This window comes from Cupressus sempervirens, chromosome 10, assembly GCF_028749045.1.
Source record: "Cupressus sempervirens isolate cs-2001-9-10 chromosome 10, ASM2874904v1, whole genome shotgun sequence".
Taxonomy (NCBI): Eukaryota; Viridiplantae; Streptophyta; class Pinopsida; order Cupressales; family Cupressaceae; genus Cupressus; species Cupressus sempervirens.
Genome location: NC_143127.1, coordinates 860,440,995 through 860,464,906, shown reverse-complemented (window position 1 = coordinate 860,464,906; position 23,912 = coordinate 860,440,995).

Below are 23,912 nucleotides of genomic sequence, written 5' to 3'. Positions count from 1 at the left end.
CTACAATTTTCTGAGTGTCACACAGTTAGGCAATATAGGATGCAAAGTAGAATTTGGAAAAAAAACTACAAAAATCTATGATACTGATGGTAAATTGATAGGAAAAGGAGATCAAACATAGAGTAATCTATTTTACCTGATATGGATGATGTTTCTTGTTTTATTGCAAAATTTGATGATGAATGGTTGTGGCATAGAAGATTATGTCATGTCAACTTTGACAATCTGGTCAACATTAGTAAAATGAAGAAAGTCAGAGGTTTATCAAAATTGAAGAAGCCTGATAATATCATGTGCAAACAATGTCAGCTAGAAAAGATGACAAAGTCAAGTTTCAAGAGCAAAAACTATACATCTAAAGAGATACTTGAGTTAGTTCATATTGACTTATGTGGTCCAATGGAAGTACAAAGCTATAGAGGAGATAAATACATAATGTTGCTTGTTGATGACTATTCTAGGATGATGACTGTTATGTTCTTAAAACAAAAATCTGATGCTTTTCAAATGTTTAAGTGGTATGTGGCTAGAGTTGAAAAGGAAATAGGAAAAAGCTTGAAATGCCTAAGATCAGACAGAGGTGGTGAATTCACATCAAATGAATTCGAGATATTTTGTAATGATAAAGGAATCAAAAGACAAACGATAGCTCCTAGAACTCCCCCAGAGAATGGAATTGCTGAAAGAAGAAATAGATCTGTGATTGATTGTGCTAGAACATTAATGATGGAAAAGATTGTTGCTCTAAAATACTAGAGAGAAGCTGTAAGTGTAGCTGTTCATACACTGAACCGAGTACAAGTCAAGAAAGGTACAAATACAACACCTTTTGAATTATGGTATGGTCACTCACCCAATGTAAAAAATTTCAAAGTGTTTGGTTGCAAATGCTTTATCCTTAAAGATGCTAGAAATGGAAAATTTGATGCAAAAAATGATGAAGGCATATTTCTTGGTTACTCCACTAGAAGTAAGGCATATAAGTGTTTCAATACTAACACTAACAAAATTGTGGAAAGTGCAAATGTAAATTTTGATGAGCACATAGAAGTTCAAGCTAAAGAACCAAAGAGATTGAATGAATATAGAATCTTTGTGTATCTTAATGAAGGAATGACTATTGATGAGGATGATGTCAATCAAATTGAAAATCAACAACAAATTTTAGTCTCAGCCGAGTCCCAACCAATGAATGCCGAGTTGCATTCAGAAGTCGAGTTGCAGAATGAAGAAAATGCACAATCTAATTCTGAAGATAGTACACATGATGAAGAACAAATTGACAATGAAGTGCATAGTGATCCTGAATTTGAAAGATCAAACATGGAAACAAGGACAGAGCCAAGATTATCGAAATATGTAAAATGACATCACCCTGCTGAACAGATAATGGGTGACAAAGATGCAAGACCAATGACAAGGAATAGACTAAGACATGAATCATGTTTGATCAGAAAATCTAAACCTAAGACAGTATATGGTGCATTACAAGATGATGACTAGTACAAAGCTATGGAAGAAGAAATTGATCAAATAAAGAAGAACAAAACCTAGAGTTTGGTTCCCAGACCAGTTGACAAGAATGTGATTGGCACCAAGTGGGTATTCGGAAACAAGCTAGATGAGAATGGTGAGATTACCAGAAATAAAGCTAGACTAGTATGCAAGGGTTATGCTCAAGAAGAAGGAATAGACTATGGGGAAACATTTGCCCCTATTGCTAGAATGGAAGGAGTAAGAACTTTACTTGCATATGCTGCCTATAAAGATTTTAAAGTGTATCAAATGGATGTAAAATCTACTTTTTAAAATGGCATACTAGAAGAAGAAGTCTACATTGAACAACCAGAAGGATCTGTTGATGAAAACAATAGGGATATGGTTTGTAAGCTACATAAAGCACTGTATGGTTTGAAACAAGCACCTAGAGCATGGTATGAGAGACTTGACAAGTATCTAATAAAAATAGGATTTGAAAGAACTAATGTTAACAAAAATATGTACATCAAAGTAGAAGAAGGTAAAGACATTATTGATCTGAAATATTTGTGGATGCCATAGTGTTTGGTGGAAAAGAAGTGCTTTGCAAAGGCTTTGCTGACAAAATGAAACATGAATTTGAGATGTCTATGTTTGGAAAAATCAAATTCTTTGTTGGATTGCAAGTACATCAACTCAAACATGGTATATTTGTGACACAATCAAAGTACATCAAAGATATTCTTAAAACATTTGGATTGGAGGAGTCCAAACCGGTCAGCACACTAATGGCAACAGGGAATAAGCTGTCCAAAAATGATGAATCAATTGAAGTTAATCAAACAATGTACAGATCCATGATTGGAAAACTACAATATGTTGTACATAGTAGACCAGGCATAGCATTAGTAGTTGGAATAGTGGCTAGATTCTCTGCTAATCCTAAAGAAAATTATCTCATAGCAGTAAAAATAATAATGAGATATCTTAAAGGAACTAATAACTTTGGTCTATACTACAAAAAGAATGGAAAATTTGAGCTCAATGCATATACATATGCAGATTGGGGAGGCAACATTGATGATAGAAAAAGCACAAGTGGAGGTGCATTATTTCTAGGCAAAAGGCTAGTTACCTGGACTAGCAAGAAACAAACATGTACATCCCAGTCCACTGCAGAGTTAGAATATGTGGCAGCTGCAGTCAATTGCACAAACATTGTGTGACTCACACATCTATTGAAAGGAATGAAAGAAGAGGTAAAAAAACCTATGATATTGTATTGTGATAACAAAAGTGCTATAAACATATCCAAAAATCCAGTAATGCATGCAAAAACCAAGCACATCGCAATCAAGTATCATTATGTTAGATAATTTTTAGAAGACAAACAAGTGAAGTTGGAATACATCCACACAAAGGAACAAACTACAGATATCTTCACCAAACCATTGCCAAAGGATGCTTATGAATATCTTAGAGGCAAGTTGGAGGTAATACCCCTAACTCAAGAAGTTTAAAGCAACAAGGAAGCTTCCTTGCATCACTAGCAATGAATCATTGAAATATCAAAAGAATGATGCAGAGGATAACAACAGGAGCAGAAACTCCAAATCAGCCACAAGCATGGTGATAGAGGGAGAAAAAAACAAGAAGCCAAAGCTCATATTTTGCATGATAAAGATGCTACATCTTTGGAATTTATGTCAAAGAGGGAGAAATGTGCAGAAACTTGATCAATACAAAGCAAGAGGGAGATATATGAGATCAACTAGTAAAGATGCAGCAACAAATAAAAGTAGCAGATAATGTATACAATCTTGGTGGTAACTAAGTTGATTAATTGATTAGTTTGGTTTTCCATCAATGCCAAAGAGGGAGATTGTTGGAAATGATTGAAAAGATCATGAGGAAAGTTGTTGGAATGATATATGAAAATGGTAAAGAATGTTCTCAATCATTGTTTTGTCATTGATGTCAAACTTGCTGCTTGCAGGAATGACAATTGCTTTAGTGATCCAAACACTATCAATTAGTTGATTGACAAGGAGGAGGCAATCAACAAGATGTAACTAGTACACCTAGAGAAAGGTTGAAGTTATGATGTTGTAATAAAGTACAAGGATCAGCTAAGCCATTGATGAAAAAGTGTATTTGATGACATACTATAAGACATAGAGAATGGGCACACTAAAACATATCAAAGATGTAAGGTTTTAGCTAAGACATCTGTAAAGCCTAATTAAAGTTCATTAGAGAGAAGGAGTTGAGCAAGCTAGTAAGTGCCAAGCAGATTCCTAGTTGAAGCTGAGTAAACTTCAAGTGCCGAGTGATATCAAGTGCCAAGCAAATACAAGTGCCGAGTGATATCAAGTGTCGAGCAAATACAAGTGCCGAGTGATATCAAGTGTCGAACAAATACAAGTGCTGAGTGATATCAAGTGCTAAGAAAATACAAATGCCAAGCAGATATAAGTGTTGAGTAACACAGAGGTGCCGAGCACCAATAAAATCAATAATGCCGAGTTGCTGCATTATTTTGAAAATTGAAGATTCGCCAGATCTAAGCTGACAACGTTGTTATCTAGAAGTTTTTGAATTAAATAGAAGATAAGAATGATGAGCTGGTGGCATAAAACACCATGTAAAATTTTTTTAAGGATACAACTGATGAAGTTTCTAGATGAGAACAAGATATGAGGTAGATACATTGTATCCTACCTAATCCATTTTGAAACCCTAAAATTGGAGAAGGAGAATTGAGCGACAAAGGCAAAATCAGATTTCTATTTAAGGAGTCATAAGTTCATGAAGAAAAGAGAGAGAGAGGTGGTCAAGCATGAAAGCATAAAATGCTGAAGGAGGTGCTAAGGAGGAAAGAGAGCATAGTTACTCTATTTCAATAAGAAAACCCCAGATATGGATGCATTGGCATGATGAGTAAGAAAACTCAAGGTGATGAAGCTTGATAAGAAGACAAGCAATCAGAGTTGAAGTGATTGAAGCCAAGCATAAGGATTGAACTGAAAGTGTGATCTAAAATTTGGAAAGTATGTTGTAAGTTATATCAGATCAAAAGGCCATTATCGTTACTTTCTAGCAATTGTAACAGTTAGTTTAAATCCTATGGACTTAGGTTGGTTTGATAGCCATGAGATAAATCCTTTAACAGGGTGACATTCCAAGTGAATGTTCTAAAGTCCTTTAACCAGGCCCATTCCTAATAGTTTGGTGAAATCCTCTAAGAAGGTCACATTTAATAGTGTGTTGTAAGCCTTTAACAGGGTAGGTTTTTAACAGGCCATCACTTTAGAAGAGTGAGAATCAAGTAGCATGTTACTGGTGGTTTTTCCCAAATTGGGTTTCCACGTAAATCATTGTGTCATGTGTTTGTTAGATTATGGTGACTGATCAGGAAAGTACTGTACATACTTCAAAATTTTTTTTTGGGCAGTAGCCGACATGGTAACCGACATATTATGGCCAACATATGGCCGACATGTTATAACCCTAAACCAGTTTAATACTTGTATAAAAGGGCTTAGGGTTGGGTATTTTTCATAATGTTGTGATACAAAATTGGTTCTTGCAGTGGTATTGAGCTGTAAGGGATTACGGATTGTAATCAGGTTGTAATCACTGGATTGTAATAAGACCGGACTTGCTGTTTGGTGGACATAGCCTAGGGATTGGGTGAACCACGTTAAATCTTGGTGCCTTGTGTTCATTTCTGTGTGTTCTATTATTTTATGTTATTGGTTATATTTGCATGTAGTTTTTATTTCTGTCAGTGGTTTATCCTAACAGTGTTGATCTTGCATGTTTTATCTTTGCATGTTGATTTACTGTAACTTGCCAATATGGTTGATTTAAGTTTGAATGGATGAAAAGTGTATGGATTCATTAAAAGTAGTGAAAAATTATTATTAGGGCATTTGGACCTTGGATAACTGATTCACTCCCCCCTCTTAGTTATTATAAAAGAATTCTAATAGTGTATACTTGGGGTTGTCTTGGGACTTACAATTTTGGTCCAACTATGATACTGAGAGAATCAGTTTGATTTGTTGGTCCCTAATAAGTGGGTGTTGGTGTGTTATGCTTATATTAAGGTTGTGGAGGTTGTTAATATGTTTGTTGATAGCACATGTTTGGTTGATATGATGGTTGTTGTTTTTGGGGTATTGGTTGGTAAGGAGTGTTTGATGTGTTAGGCATTGTACCAACTACTTGGACATGTTAGGTGTTAGTGGCACCATCTATGAAATCATTCTTGTTTTTGTTCTAGTACCATGGTTTGTCATTAGAGTGTCCTCAATCTTGGTTATTTTCTTTATGAAGCTTTATGATTCCATTTTTAATAAGCCCTCGCTTAAGGCCCATGCCTTTCTCTTTGATCTATTTATATGTTTGTAGGGAGTTCATGAAAATGTAATGAAAGAGTCTAGCATGTGCATTGTCAATAATCATTTTGACAAGGTGGTACTCTGGTATTTCGCAAGAAATTTGTGTTGTGAGAGTTTTCCACCTTTGCAAGTAATCAATAAGAATTTCACCTTCTTTTTGTTTGGTTTGGACTAAGTCAACCACAAATGGATCAATTTTAACAAGATGGGCATATTGTGCCATAAAGGCTTTTGAAAGATCAACAAAGATGTTAATTGTGCCCTAAGATATATTCAATAAAAGCATTCAAGAGTGGGACCTCCTAGACTTTTAGGAAAGAGGCACATGAGCAATACATCATTGTAGGCTACTTCTTGGTAATGCATGTAAAATTATTTGACATTCATGATTGGATCTCCCTTCCCCCTAAATTTATCAAATTTGGGGATCTCAAAGTTCTTGGGGAAGGGTGTCATTGTGATCGCTCTATTGAATGGGTATGGAAAAACATCCTCAAATTTAAAGGTATTGGATTCAGTTCCATCTTTGAGTTCTTTTAGAGAATTCTTCATTTCTTCCCACTCAGGTTTGCCAGGTGTTATTACTAGTTCCTTGAATCTCAGTGCCACAGTGCAAGGTATGTATTGGATGGAGTAGGTGAATATGGATAGTTTTGATGGGTGTACTATTGTGAGTGGAATGTGGATTGAAATTCTTCTTGGATGGGATTTACCAGTTGTTGGGGTGGTGGCTGTATGTATTGCTACATTTGCTGGGTAAATTTTTGATAATATGGTTGTTGCAAGGGTAGATAGGTTTGGAATCACTATCTAGATGGATTATTTTTCATGGGTTCTTGTGCATACTATGGTTGTGGTGGTTGTTGCTAGAGGGGTGGTGGTGGATATGTTGGTTCTATGGTTTGGGATTGTACATTTTGCCTAATGTATGTTTTTTGTTCTCCTGCTTGAGAGGGAAATTAGATGTTGGGGGGTGCCAAATAGTTGATGTAGGGAATTGTCCCTATTGTTGGTTGTTGTTGCTATGAGATTTTTTGGCTAATCCCTAGGGGTAGCATATAAAAGTAATTGGTGATTGGTGATAATAGATTGATTGGTGGTGGTAATGGTCAATTCACTTGGAAAATTGGCATGAATGAATTACTAAATTGGGAAGCTTGTAGTCAGCCCCTGTGATTGTCCAAAACTCCAGGGACCAAATGGGAATGAAGTGGTGGTGTTTGGCATAGATGAAAATGGACTAGGGGTGATGAAAGGTGGGTTGGTAGGCCCTTTTGGTGGCATCCCTATAGTAATTTGTGATGTTGATTAGGCACTTTACTAAAATGTACTAGGTGAACTACTAGTGTGTATGGATAAGGTGGATGCAACAATTTGGGAGGTGGAAGGTCCTATAATGTTGAATGGAATGGATGTGACTCATGAAGTGGCAAAAGATACAATGACGGAAGTGGTTGTAGTTGTGGGTTATGTAATAGTAGGTTGCTGAGGTATTGTGTGGACCAACGACTATGTGATGGTGGGTTGGTTACTTTATGGGATATGAGCACCAAGTTGGGTGGATGTTATATATGGATCCATGATTTTTGGTTGTACTATTTGATGTCCTCTTTCTGGTATGAAAATAGGGGTCATTAGGATTAGATGGACCAATGGGTGGTGGTAGTATGCCAAATAATAGATGGGCAAGATCTGATATGCCCAAAGGTGGTGGTCTCCCAAAGCCCAATGCACCAAAATTATCTCTCTAAAATTTTTCCATGATGGTTTCTTTATTTTTGTCTATGATAGCATTGATAGGGGTTACATGTCTAGGTTGATTCATAAAGGTATTTATGGCTGCTAGTGAGAGACCTAGATCTTCTAGATTTTGAGATGGTGGGTCGTGTGTGATCATGGATACCATTAGGTATGGCTGTATGCTAGCCAAGCCACCACTTAGATTAGGGTCCATGTCATTTTTCTTTCTTTTGTTCTTGTCAAAATGTGTGGTAGGTGGCATAAAATGATAATACTCCTAAGGATGAAATGCAAGATGGTGTGGCAATGGGTGCAAATATGCAAAGGGGTGTTTTCTAAGCTTTCTAAGGATGTGACAACTATAATGCAAGGATTTTATAGGATATAGAGATGTATGATAGATGCAAAGGATGATGATGGAGGATTTTACTTCTAATGATTTTATATCTAGGGGACCTAAAGGATTAGTGATGTAATTTCAAAGTAGATGAGATCTTTCCCTATGTATAATATCAAGATGTGAAGTTATGTCAACTTTAGGATAGATGAATGACCCTTTGGAAGATGAGTGATGATCAAATGTGGAGTTCAAAATTTAGCTCAAGGTGATGATGTGAACAAGTGACAGAGATAGACTACCCTAGACAATTCTTAGTCAAAGGGATAATTGTGATAGGATGATGGATACAGGATGTAGGATATACAAATCTAACAAAGTCATACCAAATATTAAAGGATGATGAGGATGATGGAGGATTTTGATGTATGATTTTTGATTTGGATGGGGATGATGGAGGATTTTGATGTATGATTTTTGATTTGGATGGAGATGAATTTCTAAAGCATGGCCTAAGGATAATGAATCTATAAAATGGCTAAGGAAGATATTAACCTATATGATAACCCTAAGTGAAAAATCTATGATATTATAAGTTCAAAGTGTGCATGGAAGAAGATGGACCTAATCAAAGTGGGTGTAGCTTGTGTAGTTGATGAGGCTTTGATTGAATCCACATCTTAAGGTTATGTTTTGAATCTTTTGGTCTAACTTAGTTTGTAGGGTAACCTCAATACCTTCTATCTCAATTCTATCTAGCAAGTCTTGGATCTGGGGTTTGCTTCTTGTGTTCTTCTTCTATCTCATTATATATTGCTGGTTGCTTATGTTTGACCTTTTTAAACTTGGGTTTTGATTGGTTTGACATGAGGTTTCTACTAGGTTTATCTCAAATTTGGTTTAAGGTAGTGACTATGCTAAGTATGCCTTTTGATTAGGTTAGAAAAATATGAATTTTTGTATAGAAAATGAGTCTAAGTAGACAAAAAATGGTTTTATCAAGGGATGATATGATGACTTTAGTTAAAAGTAAGAGGTGAAATGAAACAAAATAGACTCAAGGTTGTTGCGAATAGACTTTCTAACAACCTTCTAGAAAATGATAGTAAGATTCACTGATAATAGATAGGATAAGTGAGAAAACAATCTTTTAAAGGACAAAGAAACTTCAAAAGAGACAAGAAAATGATCTCTTTAGCAAAAGGATTTTGATAAAACAAAGTGTGCATGTTTTGACAAATGTTTTTCACGAGGTTATTTCACAATGAAAATAATTTAAGCACACTTTATCCCTAAGGTCAAATTGGCTTCAATATATCATTCCATGGTCCACAACTTGATGTCTCCTAATTCTAGTACAATATATCCCTCTAATGAAGGAGGTGAGTCAATACAAGAGTTAATCGACAAATGATACACATCAAAGAAACATCAAGGCATGAAATATAGATGTCTCGCTTCTATAGGGACAATGACTCTTGGGGATGAAATCCAAGTAGCCTTATGCCTTAACCAGGGAAGCATGATGGCGAATAATCTTGAGGGACGTTGTTTCCCTTGCATCAAAAATAAAATACCGAGGATAAAAGGGTAGCTACTAATTTGGTTTGTAATAAGATCTGTAGAGTTAGGTCAAATGGTTCTTACATGCACAATTAACTTAAGAATCTATTCTGACCATGCTGCAATAGTGGCAAAGTTTTGTTGGATACAATTAGCCAATTGTGCGTTGTCTTTGATGTTACACAAATGTCATACAATCATCTGTTAGCTCTTACTGAGCTTTCAAGGTTAGCAAAGAAGATTTACAATGTCTACCGAGCATTCTAAGACTTTACCTTGTGCAAATAGTTGTTACCAAGATTTTAAGATTGGCAAAAGAAATTTAGTGTCTATCGAGATTACTTAGTCATCAAAGGAAAATGTGGTAGAAAAATAGTTCTTACCGAGCTCTCATGGTTAGTGAAGGAAAAGAGTTCTTACCGAGCTCTCATGGTCAGCGAAGGAAATTTAGTTCTTACCATGTTCACTCGATAGCCAAAGGATTTCACAAAATTTGTAGTGTTAACCGAGTTGAGATGGTTAACTCAAGAAATTATTTCTAAAGCAGTGTTTACCAAGAAGAGTTAGCGAAAAAAGGAATTTTTTAATTTATGATTTAATTCTTAATTGTTTTAAGTATTATTTCCAGTCAACTATGGTAATGATTATAGGTGATTGTAACTTGTAATTGAGTTGACTTGATAATCTGAATGGTATATATGAGAGGTCAAGTTACAAATTTTAAGTGTGATGAATTTGATGTGAGATGAATGTGAAGGTGGATTGATTATTGTGAGTGAATTTTGAAGGATGATCAAAGATCATTAAGGAGCAACAAAGCTATATTTGATCAAGGAGGATCTAATGGTACAGAATAGAGATCTATAATCAGAAAATTTAGTTGGATCTTATTCAGGTCATTTCATTGTTACTTTCTAACCATTGTAGCAATGATTCCAAAATCTCTTAACAGAGTTAGTTTAACAAGCATTTTGTAAATCCTCTAACAAGGTGGACAGTTCAGCTTAATTTTTCTATAGACCTCTAACAAGGCCACTCCTAATAGGGTGAATAAATCTTGTAACTAGCTCACACCTAATAGTGTGTTTTGTAAACCTTTAACAAGGTTGGCTCCTAACAGGGCTCACTTCAGAAGAGTGAAATTTGGTAGCTAGTTACTTGGTGGTTTTTCTCATATTGGATTTCCATGTTAAATCTGGTGTCTCTTGTGTTCATGTTATTTACTTTTGCATGCATGTTAATAATTGTGAATGGTTAAAAAAGTTAATCTACTGAGTTACAACATTTTTTCTATGTGGCTACCAAGTAATAACAGTAACTAGTTATTTAAGACATCTAAGGGATTTGGATTTGTTTTTATGGTAACTCATTCACCCCCCCTCTCAGTTACTCCATCTATAATTCCAACAATTGGTATCAAAGATTTTGATGCTTTCAGGAAAAGATTTCAAGGATCTAAGCTAAAGATCAGGATGTCTTACAAAAGGAAAATTCAAAGACTTAATAGGGACAACTTCTCAACATGATAGGGACTGATGAGACTTCATCTAGCTTCTATTGGTGATACAGGGCTGAAGTACCTTGATGCAAAATATGTAGAACCTATTGGCACATTATCTATCAATGATATTGCTGAAAAGAAGACTCACAACAACATGATGATATATATTGCATTTTCCCTAAGTTATGAAGAATTAGATGATGTCAAGGATTGCAAAACTACTTTTGAAATGTGGAACAAGATTAAAGATATCTATGGAGGTGATGATAATGTGAGAAGAGCCAAAGCAGAAAGTTTGAGAGGTCAATTTGATCAAATGAGGATGAGAGAAGATGAAAACATTGCAAAATATGTTGAAAGAGTTAAAGCAAGTGTTAGTGCAATCAAAGCTTATGGAGGAGATATCAAGGAGAAAATAGTTATAAGTAAAGTTCTTAGAACTCTACTTCCCATTTATGTAATAAGAGTTTTAACAATTCAAGAAAGAAGATGTGAAGCAAATTATAAGATAAATTTAGAGGCCATAGTTGGAAGATTGAATGCATTTGAGCTAGATAACTATGATAATGATGTTCTAGCTGCCAAGAACATTGAATCAGCATTTGAAGCCAAGCTTTCACTCAAGGAGAAAGGTAAGAAGATAAAGGATTCTTAGTCAAATAGTGAAGAAGAATTATAACAGAGTTTAGACATTGATCTTGAGGTGGTTGAAGCTCTGCTAGCAAGGAAATATTCAATAGGCAAAGGAAAATACAAAGGTAAGGTTCCTCTTATCTATTTTTCTTGTGAAGAAATTGGACATATTGCTGATAGGTGCCTGAATGAGTAGAACAAGGATGAGAATAAAGGTCACAAGTGCAATGGTGAGAAAGACTTCAAATCATTCAAGGACAAAGATAAGAAAACATGTTTCATGGCTAAGGATTCTAATGATTCTGATGATAGAGAAGAAGATGAAATTGTTTACATTGCTGTGAAGGATGAGTCTGATAATGATGAGGAAATGACACTTATTTCTCATGTGAGAAAAAATGATACATGGATTATAGATAGTGGTCGTTCTCATCACAGGGTAAAAGCATAGATCTGTGTCACCGTTTGTGATACCAAAACATGTTTTGGTGAAATCTCATTTCTCTATCAAAACTCAATTTTTTAAAAGACTAAAAATACCCTTTTATAGATCTCAGATTCAATATCATCATTATATAAATTTTTGAGTGTTTTGATTAGTTGTAATATGTTATAATCTCAAAGTATTATAAGTCGATATTTCAACATTTCAGAAGATTCTCCCTCAAAAAAGGAAAAAAAATAGTAAATCATATCAAAAAAATTAAAAAATTATATTTATCTCTAGAGGAGAGAATCCTCTTCATGAATATGTAATTTTTTTTCAAGAAGGTATAGATTTGATAGGAAAGTTTTGACGGGAGGAAAAAATTGTTGGATTGTGATAAGGTCGAACTTGAGTACTTATAACAAAGAAAATATACATCAAAAATAATTATTTCTTTTTTTGTGCACTAGCTATACATGTCATCTATAAGATATTTTCAAATCAGAACAAAAAAATATGATTTGCATATACTTGTTTGATGGGAACTACACCCTATATTTTTTACAGTTAAAAAAGGGACTTCAAAATAAAATAAAATGAATAAATTCTTACTCAAAAAAATTATAAAAATTATAGGCATAAAATCATCCAATTCTACAAATTTCATTAGTTTACATCATCTTCATATTTTAAACACAAATAATATTTTTTTTGTCACTAATGTTGAACTGTCACATTCTGATATCACATTTCTTTATAAAAGTTGACACATGTTTGTGCTTTTACCCCACATGACTGGTGATAAAACTAAGTTTGAACATTTTGAAGACTATGATGGTGGTAGTGTGAGGTTTGGTAATAATGAACCTTGTTGCATAAAAGGAAGAGGAAGAATCTCACAAACCAAAGAACTTGTATGTGATAATGCATATTGGGTAGAAGGACTTAAACACAATCTGTTGAGTGTGGCACAACTACTCAATAATGGATTCAAACTGAAATTCATGCATGGAAAAGCAAGATTGTTGGATGGCAAAGGAAAGCTGATTGGATCAAGAACTCAAACAAGAGGTAATTTGTTTTATCTTGAACTTGGTGAATGTTCAAGCTTTATTGCTCAAGTTGAAGAAAGTTGGTTATGGCATAGGAGGTTATGTCATGTGAAATTTGATAACTTGGTAAAAATAAGTAAATTCAAGAAAGTAAGAGGCATTCTTAACTTGTTTTATCTTGAATTTGGTGAATGTTCATGCTTTATTGCTCAAGTTGAAGAAAGTTAGTTATGGCATAGGAGGTTATGTCATGTGAACTTTGATAACTTGGTAAAAATAAGTAAATTTAGGAAAGTAAGAGGCATTCCTAACATAAAGAAACCTGAGGTTGGTTTGTGCGAGAATTGTCAAATTGGCAAGATGGGAAAGACTAGCTTTAGAAGTAAGAACTATTAGTCTAAAGAAGTTTTAGAAATTGTGCATACTGATATGTGGGGACCTATTGGAATTGAAAGCTATACTGGTGAATTTTTTTTCATTCCTTTTGTTCATAATTACTCAAGAATGATGACTATCATGTCCTAAGGGAGAAATTAGAAGCATTTGAGAAGTTCAAATGGTATTTGGCTAGAGTAGAGAAGGAAATAGGCAAAAGACTGAAATGCTTGAGGTTAGATAGAGGTGGTGAATTCATTTCACATGAGTTCAATAACTTTTGTATTGGAATCAAAAGGTAGGTTTTAGCACCTAGAACTCCCGAGCAGAATGGAATAGTTGAAAGGAGGAAAAAATCAATCATAGGCTATGCAAGAACCTTAATGATTGAAAAGAGCATTGCTATCAAATATTAGAAGGAAGCTATCAACACTGTAGTTCATACCTTGAACTGAGTATAGGTGAAGAAGGACTCATTCAAAACCCTCTATGAGTTATGGTATGGCTATAAATCTAATATAATTTACCTAAAAGTATTTGGAAGCAAATGTTTCATTTTGAAAGAATCTAGAAAAGTTAAATTTGATGTGAAGGGTGATGAAGGAATATTTTTTGGATATTCTTGCAAGAGTAAATCATATAAATGTTTGAATTTTTCTACTCACAAAGTCATAGAAAGTGCACATGTGAAAGTTGATGAGTTTGCAGAAAGAACTGAAGAAGAAAGCAAAAGGGAATCAGAAGACTACAAGAGATTTTTTTTTATTAAACCTGATATAGTGCCAGGTACACCCATCAATTAGGAATCTTCTACTCCCCAGTCTTTAGTAATCAAGTTACAAGAAGTTCAAATTGAGCTACAAAAACTTGAGTCACATTCTGATGCTAACAAGCCAATGCCTACCGAGTTTGAAGGACCTGAGTAGTAGACAAAATAGTCAAAACTTGAATCTAAAGTACAAGAGGATGTAAATGCAAAGCATTCAAAAGGCAAGGAACCTATATTAGCTAAGTATGTCAGGAGGCATCATGCACCAGATTAGATCATTGGAGATAAACATGAAGGAACTATGACAAGAAGTAAGTTGAAAGGTACTTATTTACTTGCTAATTTTGAACCTAGAAGTGTCAAAGATGCATTAGAAAATAAAAGTTGGATTGAGGCTATGAATGAAGAGATAGAGAAAATAGAGAAAAATAAAACATGGACTCTTGTACCTAGGTCTAAAGACAAAAATGTGATTGGAACTAAGTGGGTATTGAGAAACAAGTTAAATGAAGATGGTAAGGTGTCAAGAAACAAAGCTAGACTGGTATGCAAAGGATACTCTCAAGAAGAAGGAATAGACTATGGAGAAACTTTTGCTCTTTTTTCAAGATTGGAAGGTGTCAGGACCTTACTTGTACATACTGCATATAAAGGATTCAAAGTTTATCAGACGGATGTCAAGTCAACATTTCTCAATGGTATACTGGATGAAGAGGTTTACATTGAACAATTTAAAAGTTTTGTTGATCCAAATAAGAAGGACATGGTCTACAAATTACATAAAGGATTGTATGGTCTGAAGCAAGCCCCTAGAGCTTGGTATGAGAGATTTCATAACTATCTTATTCATATTGGTTTTCGAAGAACTAATGATAACATTAGCTTGTATATCAAGGAAGGACTAGATAATAAGATTGTTTTGGTAGAAATATTTGTAGATGATACTTTTTTAATAGGAAATGATGATCAATGTAAAGAATTCTTAGAGAAAATGAACAATAAATTTGAAATATCAATGTTTGGTGAGATCAAATTCTTTCTTGGTCTTCAAATTCAGCAGAATAAGAATGACATCTACATCACTCAATCAAAATACATCAATGAGATACTGAAATTTTTTGGTATGGAAGACTACAAACTAGTTGGGACTCCTATGTGTATTGGATTGAAACTTACCAAGGATGATGAATCAAAGGAAGGGGATCAAACATTGTATAGATCTATGATTGGAAAGTTGCAGTATGTAGTGCATACAAGACTTGATATTGCCCTTGCAGTTGGTATTATAGCAAGATTTTTAGAAAAACCAAAAGAAAATCACATGATGGCAATCAAAAGGATCATGAGATATTTGAAAGGAACTGAAGATTATGGATTATGGTATATACTTGGAGGAAATTTGGTTTTAAAAGTGTTTCCTGATGTAGATTGGGTAGGAAATGTTGATGATAGAAAGAGTACAAGTGGAGGAACTTTCTTTCTTGGAAAGAGGTTAGTTTTTTGGACAAGTAAAAAGAAAAATTGTACATCCCAGTTCACAGTAGAGGCAAAATATGTTGCAGCAATAGTAAACTATTCTAATATTGTTTGGTTTAAACAATTATTGGAAGGCATGAAGGTAGAGATTAAAGAACTAGTTGTCATGTTTGTGATAATACAAGTGCAATTAACATTTCAAAGAATCCAGTGACGCATGCCAAAACCAAGAATATTGCTATTAAGTATCACTTTGTCAGAGAATTGGTGTAGGATAAGGAGATCAAATTGGAATATGTCCATACAAAGGAACAAATTGCTAACATATTTACAAAGCCTTTACCTAAGGATGTATTCTTGTATCTAAGAGGTAAGTTAGGGGTCATTCCCCTATCTAAAGCTCACTAAAATACAATTTTAGTGATGCATCAATGAGAATAGAATTAAAGATCTATCAGTTGATGCAACAAAGTAATGAAGACATTGCATATGAATCAGTACTTAAGGTACATTGAAATTCATTTGAGTTGTGTTGTCCTTGGCATGTGTTGTCAAAGAGGGAAAGTTTACTGTCATACCTTTCTAAAATTTGCAAAGAGGGTTTATGCAAGAGGGAGAGATTACTATGAAAGAGAGAGAGTTTTCCTATAGATAATTGAAGTTTGAGGTGTAAAATTCTAGAGGGAGAAAACCATATACTAGAGAAAGTCTTGTTCTCAAATTTCATTATGCTATGACATGTTGTGTTGCCATCAATGCCAAAGAAGGAGATTGTTGGATACAATTATCCAATTGTGTGTTGTCTTTGATGTTACAAAAATGTCATACAAGTCATTTGTTAGCTCTTACCGACCTTTCAAGGTTAGCAAACAAGATTTACAGTGTCTATCAAGCATTCTCAGACTTTACCTTGTGCAGATAGTTGTTACTAAGCTTTCAAGGTTAATAGAAGAAATTCAGTGTCTACCAAGCTTACTCAGTCATTAAAGGAAAATGTGGTAGAAAATGGTTCTTACCAAGCTCTCATGGTCAGTGAAGGAAAATAGTTCTTACCAAGCTCTCATGGTCAGTAAAGGAAATTTAGTTCTTACCATGTTCACTTGGCAGCCAAAGGATTTTGTAGAATTTGTAGTGTTAATCGAGTTGAGATGGTTAACTCAAGAAATTATTTCTTAAGTAGTGTTTACTGAGTAGAGTTGGCCAACAAAGGAATTTGTTAATTTATGATTTAATGTTTAATTGTTTTAAGTGTTATTTCCATCCACTATGGTAATGATTATAGGAGATTGTAACTTGTAATTGAGCTGACTTGATAATCTAAATGGTATATATGAGAGGTCAAGTTGCAAATTTTAAGTATGATGAATTTGATGTGATATGAATGTGAAGGTGAACTAATTATTGTGAGAGTGAATTTTGAAGGATGATTAGAGATCATTAAGGATCGGGAAAGCTATATTTGATCAAGGAGGATCTAATGGTGCAAAATAGAGATTTGTAATCAGCAAATTCAATTGCATCTTATTCAAGTCATTTCATTGTTAATTTCTAACCATTGCAGCAATGATTCCAAAATCTCTTAATAGAGTTGGTTTAATAGCCATTTTGTAAATCCTCTAACAAGGTGGAAAGTTCAACTAAATTGTTCCATAGACCTCTAACAAGGCCACTCCTAATAGGGTGAATAAATCCTCTAACTAGGTCACACCTAATAGTGTGTTTTTTAAACCTTTAACAGGGTTGGCTCCTAATAGGGCTCACTTCAGAAGAGTGAAAATTGGTAGCTAGTTACTTGGTGGTTTTTCCCATATTGGGTTTTCATGTTAAATCTAGTGTCTCTTGTGTTCTTGTTATTTACTTTTGCATGTATGTTAATAATTATGAATGGTTAAACAAGTTAATCTACCAAGTTACAACATTTTTTCTATGTGGCTACCGAGTAATAGCAGTAACTAGTTATTTAAGACATCTAAGGGATTTGGATTTGTTTTTATGGTAACTCATTCACCCCCCTTCTCAGTTACTCCATTTATAATTCCAACAAGTTTTTGCACCTCAGGCTACCGTAGAAAACACATTGCCTAAACTTATCTAGATGGAGAAAAAAGATTTCCTTCTCATTTATACACCACCCATAGGGGTTTACCAGTTTGAGCTTCTATCCAAGGGGGAGACACTTCCTAAAGGATGATGAACTTGCAAGAATCACTCCTAGGTTATTGTGAATAATCTTGCTAACAACTTTTGGTACACATGTTGCATAGTTTAATGGTTCTAGTTTACAAGAACTAAAAGATAGCTCAAAGATGTGTTGAAAAAAAAATCTTAAAACACACAAGACACATGATTTAATTTCCCTTTGAAGATTTTAGGTTTTCTAACTATGACTTGTAGACACTCATGTTTATTATGTAAGGTTCTTTCCAACTTGACACCAATGGTCAACAAAATAAATCGATTCAAGAAAATAAATCATGCGGGAAAGCTTTGAAAATGATGGGAATAAGAGCATTTTTACTTGTATGAGCACTGAAGACTTTGTGATTTTGTTTTAAGCCCCAAATTGAAGTGTTTGGAATATTTGTTTTAAACCCAAAATGAAATGTGTTTTTTTTTTGTCCCTTTAAGCATTCAAGAATTATTTGATAAGGAGATTGTGCGTTTTAGTCCCAAATTTGAAGTGTGAAGCGTAACATTAGTTCAATGGCCTTTTACCATTACAGATTTGATGAGGTGTATTTTAAGCCCAAAACTATAGTGTGATTTAGTGAGATGATGATTAGAGAATGCAAGTTAATTCCCCAAAAAAATGACTTAATTCCTTTAATGAACAACCTCCAGACAACAGTTAGTGAAAATATCAACTTCTCAAGCTCCTCCAGTTGCAAAAAAGGTAAAATCCATAGTTAGATCATTTGGAATTTTTAGTCCTATAAATGAACTATAGAAAACATCAAATGTGCTATAGGATTATGTAAATGCACAAAAAAAACTTGCACAAGCACTACAAAATACTTCACTAGGCACTACAAGAAATTTTAATCAAATGTGCTACTCTATCAGGAAAAAATGCTAAAGCAGAGAGAAAAAAATACTACTTCATTAGTCAAATGCACTAAAATAACTATCAAATGTGCTAAAAAAATGAAAAATGCATTAATGCAATGATTAGGTCATCTATTTTAGACAGAAGATGAAAATTTACACACTCATTAGATCCATAGAATCTATCAAATGCACCATAGGATTTAACACATGCACTATAAGAATAATCAAATGCACTATTGAAATTGGAAAATGTGCTATTATAGCTTTTAAATGTGTTATTTTATTTGGTAAATATACTATAAAAGTAAGCATATGCACTATGTAGGTGTTTACCAGGCGCTACAAAAATATGTAAATGCATTAAAAAGTCATAGATGCATTATAGTAAGTAGTATATGTGCTAAAATGGTAAAAAAGGAAATTCTCTTGGACTATTTGAAGGGTTTTAAAGAGGTTTTTGAAATTTGTGACACATGCATCCATCTTATAAGCATGTTTCCAAGTCTACACCAACAACAAAAACACCTGCAAAGCACTACAAACTATTAAAGATTAGATTGTTAGCTTGCAATAAAAAAAGGACAAATTGGATAAATGAATGACCCATTTGTGGAGTCTCATTGGGCATGCCAAAATGTAGAGCCATGAGTGTTAGCATCCAAAGAACATTAACAAATATTGTAACATTCACAAACCAAAACAATGCTCACATATATTTTAGACAAAGAAGGTACAAAAGAGAGTGCAAATTGAAGGAAGAGTACCTAACAAGCCTTCTTGATTGTGTAGATGTGTCCAATGATGGAGATGTATTCTCAAATGTGCTCCAATCCTTTAATGGATGAAAATAGTGTATGGGGTGAGTGTCTATTCCTTCATGGTAAGGGCATTATCGACTGATTTATTCTCCACAGGGGCATTATAAGTTTGCATAATAGTTGATTATAAATTGTGAAGGGAGAGGGATTCATTTATAGGCCAAGGATGTGAGGATGGAGGGCCAAGATGCAAGGATGGATGGGGGATGAGGGAAGGCTAGGATATAAGGAAAGGAAAGCACATGGATTGTGCTTCTTCAAATCCATAGCCTTGTGAGAAGTGTCACAAGGGGATTGTATGTGAGGGGAAAGTCAAAATGGATGGTCAAAGGGAGTTCTGAGGGAGAAGGAGGGTGGAAGAGGGATGTCAGAGGATTTAAAGAGCCTTCAATACATGTAAGAGCCTTTAAGTCATTTGGATAGTAAAGTAAGAGGGATGGAATGGGAGTTTGACTTTGGTTTGGCTTAAGACTTCTTAACTCTTGGTTAAAATTGTGCACATGTTTAGGGAAAAGTTTAGGCTTAGCTTCAGATGGAATTAGGATGCAAGTGACATGTTAGAGGGATGCAAGCAGGGTAGCACTTAAGAAATAGGTTAATTAGTTGGATAAGCAAGGTTAGCATGGGTTAATGGGTTGGGTTTAGCTAATGATAGGGATTTAGGAATAGTTAGAGGTTGTGGATTGATTTATGAAATAATTTATTTAATAAAAGGAGATCTTAGGATGGATATCATGGATTTATTTAATTTAATAGGAGAATAGAGATTTAATTGATAATTAAATTTTTGATTGTCATTTAAATTTATCAATTGGACTATATTTAATTAAATGAATTAATTAACTAGGGGATGACATTGAATCAATTAAATATTAAATACTTAATCAATGATGTCTTAGGAGATGAATAAATAGGATTACTTAAATAATGTAATCAAATTTAGGTGTCTACTGTTACAAGGAAATATTTGACAAGTTGTAAACCCATTCACCCTTACTCTCTTTTAGGTTAATTTACTCAAAGGGGGGAAGCATTATAAAATGGGGAGGATGGTCCCTTCATACCCTTTATCCTTGATGACAAAAAGGGGGAGAAGTATTGAGAAATGAAAGAAAAAGAAAGAATATTGACAAGGAGAGAGACAATAAAAATGACCAAAAAATGGGGGAGAATAATAAAAAAAGGTGGAGAGTCATGTAAAGGAAAATAAGAGAAGTACTCTTAATAGGAGAAGAGTATTGAGAGAGAGAAGATGAAACAATGAGAGCATATAGAAAGGGGGAGACATAATAAATGAACAAAAAAGAAAGGGGGAGATTTTCATGTAGAAAGAGAATTGTAAAGATACAAAATAAGGAGGAAAATAAAGTCTAAGGCCATATATAGGAAAAAAAGGAGAATCAGAAATGAAGAGACATAAAATATCAATTCATACAAAGATGCAAGTCTTGTTAACCTACTAGTTATTCTTAAGAAAGAGGTTTTTCTATCAATGCTGAAGGGGGAGATTGTTGGACTTAACTAGTCACAATGACATGATTTATCTACAAAGTGGTGATGACCAAATTATTACATCATGAGGAATAAAGCATTGAGTAAGCATTGAAGTGTTGTCATTTATTAGAAATCGATCAACAAGAAAATCAAAGTGTTGCAAGGCAGTGCAACCATTAGTAGACTGGTATACTAGTCACAATAAGAGATAGGATGAAGACAAGCCTACACTTGATTGATATGCATAGAATTTAGAGGGTCACAACTAGGTCACCACTGGTGTGACAAGACTATAAGAGATTTTGATAGTGACTACAATCACTTATATATTTAAAAATTTTAATTGATGATTCGAGTGGGATAATTTTTAGGGTTTTGAAACTTAGATTGAATGAGTGGATTTAAGGACACTCAAAATTCATTGTGAATGTTGTTGTTGTTATTTTTGTTGGTAACTTATGATAAGAGATATATGGGAGATAGGCATGAACAAAAAGAACATAGAACAAAAAAAAACCAGTGCTCAAGTATGCAAAAGCGGCAGTGAACATAAATCATCCACTGAGAAAAACCAAAACAATGAAAGGAGATCAAAGTATCTTCGTTGAGTACCAAAATGGATCTACAAGGCAAGTTGTGTCTCATTTTTAGATATTATATTTAGTTTTATTTCTTATTTTTGGAACTATTGAAAGCCTCCAACATGAAATACTTGTAACAAGTCTTAGAAATCACCTAACAAGGTATCTCTTAGAAAGGGATCAAAATCCTCTAACAAGGTATCTCTTAGAAAGGGATCAAAATCCTCTAACAAGGTAGCCTTAACATGTTGTAAGCCTAATAGATTAGGTTCATTACTAATAGGACAAGTTCTTAGAATAAACACATGTAAGCCTTTAATAGGGCACCCTTTTACTTGCAAGGAAAGGCTAGTGGGTATATTACTTCCACTATGGTTTCACCCTCAAATTGTGGGTTTTCACATAACAATACAAGTGTCATTGATGTATACTTCTCTATATGATCTTGTATGGTTTTAATGCATTGCATTTTTTATTGTTTTGATTATAAAAGAATCAATATCAAGGATTGTGAACAAGGTTGCTATTGAAACTAGTAGAATAATTTGCACAGATTCACCCCTCCTCTCAGTACCGGTTGGGAATGACAAGGAATTGATAGTTTCTATCACCATAATTCCTTTAGTTTTTTGTAGATTTATTTATATGTGTTTTAGTTGCATTCATACACATTTGACATGTTATCTTCATCTCTTGAAAAAATGGAAACTATACCTTTCATCAATCTATTACCTCAGATTCACATGAGCATAAGTTAATTTGGCTACCAAACCATACCAATTATTTTTAATATTGGAACTACAATTCATGTCTAAAACTCTAAAGGAAGCTTGGATTGGTCAAGATCCTTTTGTTTCTTATCTTTGAAGATTTTGTTACTTGGAATATTTGCATTTTATAGTTCAAAAGCAAAAAATATTGGATGTTAAATACTTTGTATCCTTGTGGGATATCCTACTACAATTTTAGGCTATAGACTCTATAATCTTGACACAAAGCATCATATTGTTAGCTGAGATGTGATTTTATATGAAGGGTAGGTATGGAAGTCGAATGATATCATGCAAGAACACCCATCTACAATCATCAACATGGAAGATAATAATACTCCTCCTCCCCCCACAAGCTCAATTAGAAATATGAAACTATTTGTTAACTTATGTTATAGAGGATTGAAATAACACCAAATTAAGAAAATATTTATGTTGAACACTTATTAGGAATATTTTATAATTTTTTACTTGTATATGCTAGAAACTAGAGGTCACATAAAGGAAATTTATCTTTTATTTTATTATTAACCAAATTTCCAAGAATCAATTATGACAACTAGATCATCTTTAAAGGGGGCTTTTTTTTTCGAGGGGGTAGTTCTAGAAGAAAGGTGATTTTATTCTCAAAATAAAGATAGTTCTTTCAATTTTAGTTTTTTTAAGAGATAACAATGACTCTTAAGGAGGAAAGTTGATCTTTGCTTTAGGGATAAAGTCGATGAAGTAGGAGATCGTGAAATTGTTTGTTCATTTGTATATCTTTTTGGTTGTTTTTGATTAGATAAACAGGTTTTACAGGGATGCTGAAACCCAAAAGTTAGAACATAAAAGGCTAATAATAAGTGTGAAAGCCTAGCCAAAAAAGTATAAGTTCAAAGGCTGAAAATAAGCATAAAGCCCAGCCAAAAAGTAGAGTTCTGAGAAAAGACCAGGAAAAAAAGAAAAGAAAAACCACGACCTAAAGCCAAAACAAAAAACCAAAAGATAATGAGAAACAAAAGAACAGGCGAGAGTTATTCCTCGTTCTTTCACTCTAGCTCTTACATAACCTGAGCAACCTCGAAGGCCAGTTGATTCTCCTCCGCTTATATCTTTTTAGTTGTTACTTTCTTATATTACTTGCAATATTTTCTTTGTTGATATCACATGTTATAGAAGATCATGGGTGTGCTTAATTTGTGAACCTTGAGTCATAAGTAATAATATATTTTAAAGAAAGTTTCTATTATTTCTCCTATCACTTCTTGAGGGTATTGGTGAGTAGACTTCATGTCACTTTTTCTTTTCATGTATATTTGTTTATCATAGTTACAACATGCCTATGCTTAGAGGTTAGTTTTACTTATCTATGTTTTTGGTCAATTACATATCCAAAAGTCAAACCTATCATATAAGGGAATCATACTAGTGAATTTGAGGAAATTTATATGTTTAGTAGAT